At 41.9% G+C, this 6,000-nt stretch overlaps 1 long non-coding RNA gene across 1 annotated transcript; it reads left to right on the forward strand.

The window, feature by feature from the left end:
- Positions 1 to 1,638: 1,638 nt before the first annotated feature.
- LOC123491363 lies at positions 1,639 to 2,102 on the forward strand. Its single transcript, XR_006661299.1, has 3 exons — positions 1,639 to 1,729; positions 1,893 to 1,943; positions 2,076 to 2,102. It is a non-coding gene; the product is annotated as an uncharacterized LOC123491363 (long non-coding RNA).
- The last annotated feature ends 3,898 nt before the right edge of the window (positions 2,103 to 6,000 follow it).

The following is a 6,000-nucleotide window of genomic DNA, read 5'->3' on the forward strand; positions in this document are numbered from 1 at the left end:
CCAAACAGTTCTATTTTTGTTTCATCAGACCTGAGGACATTTCGCCAAAAAGTATGATCTTTGTCCCCATGTGCAGTTGCAAACCGTAGTCTGGCTTTTTAATGGCGGTTTTGGAGCAGTGGCTTCTTCCTTGCTGAGCGGCCTTTCAGGTTATGTCGATATAGGACTCGTTTTACTGTGGATATAGATACTTTTGTACCTGTTTCCTCCAGCATCTTCACAAGGTCCTTTGCTGTTGTTCTGGGATTGATTTGCACTTTTCGCACCAAAGTACATTAATCTCTAGGAGACAGAACGCGTCTTCTTCCTGAGCGGTATGACGGCTGCGTGGTCCCATGGTGTTTATACTTTTTACAGATGAACGTGGTACCTTCAGGCGTTTGCAAATTGCTCTCATGGATGAACCAGACTTGTGGAGGTCTACCATTTCTTTTCATTTTCCCATGATGTCAAGCAAAGAGGCATTGAGTTTGAAGGTAGGCCTTGAAATACATCCACAGGTACACCTCCAATGTACTCAAATGATGTCAATTAACCAACATACATCCATAATGAACTTTTGTAGTATGAAAACGTTCCAACAACAGCTAAATCTTTGGATATTGCTAAGCATGTATCCAGATCTTTAAATTATGCTCTTTTCTCACAGCCCTGCCCAAAGCTACACTGACCATAAATCCAAACCCTGTGTACACCGGAGAGACAGTAACTCTGACGTGTTCAGTGGGGTTTGACAATGCCTGGAGCTATAAATGGTACAAAGACAAAATTAAGAAAGTAGTGCCCCAGTCTGACAGACTTTTACAGTTTTATTTATATATTATGTTACACAGCTGGCGCTGTGATCCTGGAGAGCCCTGCCTATCCCATGACTGAGGGAGACTCTGTGACTCTGCGCTGTACAAATAGAAATCAGGAAACAAACCCAAACCCCAAGGTTGATTTCTACAAAGATGGAGTACTCATCAGGAATGAGACCACAGGAGAGATGACCATTCCTGCAGTATCCAAGTCAGATGAAGGCTTCTATAAGTGTAAATCTACTGAAGGAGAATCACCAGAGAGCTGGGTGACAATGAGAGGTGAGAAAATAATTATGATCACCTTACATTTGTATAATATCTGTGGTCATCAGTGATTTATATTGTTAAAAAGCATACTGTAGGTTTGGAGTTGCAAGCTCAGGCTGGTCATCTGATCTCAAGTTATTTGTCAAATATATAATGTCTCTACAGAAATGTTTCACTTTGTCCACTACATTAGAGTCTGATGGTGATTTGCTGTTCTCTCTCCAGGCATAACTCCTGGACCCTCTACATCAGTCCTAGTAGTAGTTGTTGTGGGCCTGGTTGTTGCTGGTGTTCTACTGGCCATTCTCCTGGTACTGCTGTGTCGATATAAAAACGCCAAAGGTGAGACTTTTATCAATTCTCATTTAACTTGTTAAAGAGAAAAATGTCTAATTACAAAAGTTCAAAACAGTAATGTCCTGATATAATAATATGCATTTTTCATTACAGGTTCCTGTTGTAACATGATATTCTCGTGAGTACATCTGTCTTTCAACTACGTTCCTTTTCATACAGTAAAATATCATCTGTGTGTTTCATGAGTATCTCTCTCCATGTAGGCCCCCCCCAGCCACATAGCACCAACCTGGACCCCCAACAGGACCAAGGATCTACCCAGAGCCGGGCTCCTGATGCTGGGTATACACGTCTGCAGCATGGTCAGTCTCTCAGCCCAGATCACTATCACTCTCCTCTCTCTGTAACTTCATCCACTGACTTTTCACCATCCACTTTGTGTTAAACATGTTAATGTACTCTGTCCCTAGGCAATCTGAGGGATAACTAACCAATTAATCTTTCTCTCTCTTCTTTGACCAACAGGTGGCGCTAACATCTACGATACAATCACTCCCTCAGACAATAATGACAATGGTACTGTTAATGTATGTTAAGTTTAGCATTAATACAGTATAGCGTTGTTGTTGCAGTTGTTCTTCATATGTTTAATATGACTAGCATACTAAGACTAAGTAGAGATATTAGTGTATTACCTGTATGTTTCAGATGCTGCTGCTGCTACTGCTGGACCAAGTGACGTGATGTACGCCCACATTCAACTCAAAAAGTTGAAAAAGAAAAGTAATTCTTAACTGTCACATAAATTAATACAAAATGTAGCAGTGTTTTTTACTCATCAAATTTGATACAAACTTACAAATTCTCTCCTCCTCCTCCTCCTCTTCCTCCTCCTCCTCCTCCTCCTTAGAAATGCCAGCTGATCCAAAAGAAAATCCAGTCTATTCTGAGGTCAAGACAGGGAAGGCCACAGGTAAGACCCATTCTACAGGTCGGCAGTCAGTGAAATCTAAATGTACAATTTTGGAATGTCAATGAAGATGCAGAATATGGAATAAGCTAATTCCATCATTTGTTGACTGGATATTTCCATTTTCAGCAGGAACTGGACCTGTTGATGTGACCTATGATGAGGTTGACCTTAAACAGAAGGCCAAAGCCAAGAAGAAGAAAGGTAAGAATATAAATCTCTCCTTCCATATTCCCCCTATCATAACCTCACACCTCTTTGACCCCTTATTGACTAGCTGTATATTATTATGTATATAACTGTTCTATTATTCTGATGTTTATCCTCACCCCTTAAAGAAACAGAAACCCCACCTGAGGCAGATTCGGTCTATTCTTAAGTGAAGCCAGTCACAGCCCCAGGTAAGACTAATAGCCATATGCTATTGATACTTAATATGATACTAATATGGAACTATTTCTCTGAAGTATAATGTATGTATTTAAAGTATGTATTTTTGTTTGATTCTTAAGAGTTTGTTTGACTGCATGTCCTCAACAACTTTGTGTGGTGATATGTTGCAGGACCTTGAGGGGGGCAGGGATGGACGGATGGAAGGATGGAGTGATGGAGGGATGGATGGGTGGAAGGATGGAGGGATGGAGGGATGGAGGGATGGAAGGATGGAAGGATGGAAGGATGGAGTGATGGAGGGATGGAGGGACACACCATCAGAGGAGGAGCGGAAGGATATGCGGGAACATGGATTATGCACGCTCAACGCACGCAAGCAAACAGACACACACACACAATAACACCTTGTACTTTAAGGATTTTTTTTCGTATTTTATTTACCAACAGATACAGTGGGGAGAACAAGTATTTGATACACTGCCGATTTTGCAGGTTTTCCTACTTACAAAGCATGTAGAGGTCTGTAATTTTTATCATAGGTACACTTCAACTGTGAGAAACAGAATCTAATACAAAAATCCAGAAAATCACATTGTATGATTTTTAAGTAATACATTTGCATTTTATTGCATGACATAAGTATTTGATCACCTACCAACCAGTAAGAATTCCGGCTCTCACAGACCTGTTAGTTTTCTTTAAGAAGCCCTCCTGTTCTCCACTCACTACCTGTATTAACTGCACCTGTTTGAACTTGTTACCTGTATAAAAAACACCTGTCAACACACTCAATCAAACAGACTCCAACCTCTCCACAATGGCCAAGACCAGAGAGCTGTGTAAGGACATCAGGGATACAATTGTAGACCTGCACAAGGCTGGGATGGGCTACAGGACAATAGGCAAGCAGCTTGGTGAGAAGGCAACAACTGTTGGCGCAATTATTAGAAAATGGAAGAAGTTCAAGATGACGGTCAATCACCCTCGGTGTGGGGCGCCATGCAAGATCTCACCTCTTGGGGCATCAATGATCATGAGGTAGGTGAGGGATCAGCCCAGAACTACACGGCAGGACCTGGTCAATGACCTGAAGAGAGCTTGGACCACAGTCTCAAAGAAAACCATTAGTAACACACTATGCCGTCATGGATTAAAATCCTGCAGCGCACGCAAGGTCCCCCTGCTCAAGCCAGCGCATGTCCAGGCCCGTCTGAAGTTTGCCAATGACCATCTGGATGATCCAGAGGAGGAATGGGAGAAGGTCATGTGGTCTGATGGGACAAAAATACAGCTTTTTGGTCTAAACGCCACTCGCCGTGTTTGGAGGAAGAAGAAGGATGAGTACAACCCCAAGAACACCATCCCAACCGTGAAGCATGGAGGTTGAAACATCAGTCTTTGGGGATGCTTTTCTGCAAAGGGGACAGGATGACTGCACCGTATTGAGGGGAGGATGGATGGGGCCATGTATCGCGAGATCTTGGCCAACAACCTCCTTTCCTCAGTAAGATTATTGAAGATGGGTCGTGGCTCGGTCTTCCAGCATGACAACGACCCGAAACACACAGCCAGGGCAACTAAGGAGTGGCTCCGTAAGAAGCATCTCAAGGTCCTGGAGTGGCCTAGCCAGAAAATCTTTGGAGGGAGCTGAAAGTCCGTATTGCCCAGCGACAGCCCCGAAACCTGAAGGATCTGGAGAAGGTCTGTATGGAGGAGTGGGCCAAAATTCCTGCTGCAGTGTGTGCAAACCTGGTCAAGACCTACAGGAAACGTATGATCTCTGTAATTGCAAACAAAGGTTTCTTTACCAAATATTAAGTTCTGCTTTTCTGATGTATCAAATACTTATGTCATGCAATAAAATGCAAATTAATTACTTAAAAATCATACAATGTGATTTTCTGGATTTTTGTTTTAGATTCCGTCTCTCACAGTTGAAGTGTACTTATGATAAAAAATTACAGACCTCTACATGCTTTGTAAGTAGGAAAACCTGCAAAATCGGCAGTGTATCAAATACTTGTTCTCCCCACTGTATATTTCTCTTAAGCATGGTTTAATTGTGTATTACTGTTTTATAAAAAATATAAGGTGTAGTGAGAACGGATCTTATCTGCAGCTACAGGAATTATCTGCCTTGTGTTGTGTATTGAGTATTATTTTTTTGTTGTAAATGTGTTAAAATGTATCACAGTGGGGGGGGGAGTATTTAGTCAGCCACCAATTGTGCAAGTTCTCCCACTTAAAAAGATGAGAGAGGCCTGTAATTTTCATCATAGGTACACGTCAACTATGACAGACAAAATGAAAGAAAAAAATCCAGAAAATCACATTGTAGGATTTTTTATGAATTTATCTGCAAATTATGGTGGAAAATAAGTATTTGGTCAATAACAAAAATGTCTCAATACTTTGTTATATACCCTTTGTTGGCAATGACACAGGTCAAACGTTTTCTGTAAGTCTTCACAAGGTTTTGGGGCTGTCGCTGGGCAACACAGACTTTCAACTCCCTCCAAAGATTTTCTATGCGGTTGAGATCTGGAGACTGGCTAGGCCACTCCAGGACCTTGAAATGCTTCTTACGAAGCCACTCCTTCGTTGCCCGGGCGGTGTGTTTGGGATCATTGTCATGCTGAAAGACCCAGCCACGTTTCATCTTCAATGCCCTTGCTGATGGAAGGAGGTTTTCACTCAAAATCTCACGATACATGGCCCCATTCATTCTTTCCTTTACACGGATCAGTCGTCCTGGTCCCTTTGCAGAAAAACAGCCCCAAAGCATGATGTTTCCACCCCCATGCTTCACATTAGGTATGGTGTTCTTTGGATGCAACTCAGCACTCTTTGTCCTCCAAACACGACGAGTTGAGTTTTTACCAAAAAGTTGTATTTTGGTTTTATAGGATTATTTTATGTATCATTATCAATCAATTTTATCAATCAATTTTATTTTATATAGCCCTTCTTACATCAGCTAATATCTCGAAGTGCTGTACAGAAACCCAGCCTAAAACCCCAAACAGCTAGTAATGCAGGTGTAAAAGCACGTGTAAAAGCACGGTGGCTAGGAAAAACTCCCTAGAAAGGCGAAAACCTAGGAAGAAACCTAGAGAGGAACCAGGCTATGAGGGGTGGCCAGTCCTCTTCTGGCTGTGCCGGGTGAAGATTATAACAGAACCATGCCAAGATGTTCAAAAATGTTCATAAGTGACAAGCATGGTCAAATAATAATCAGGAATAAATCTCAGTTGGCTTTTCATAGCCGAT

The sequence above is a fragment of the Coregonus clupeaformis genome, chromosome 8 (assembly GCF_020615455.1).
Source record: "Coregonus clupeaformis isolate EN_2021a chromosome 8, ASM2061545v1, whole genome shotgun sequence".
Lineage (NCBI taxonomy): Eukaryota > Metazoa > Chordata > Actinopteri > Salmoniformes > Salmonidae > Coregonus > Coregonus clupeaformis.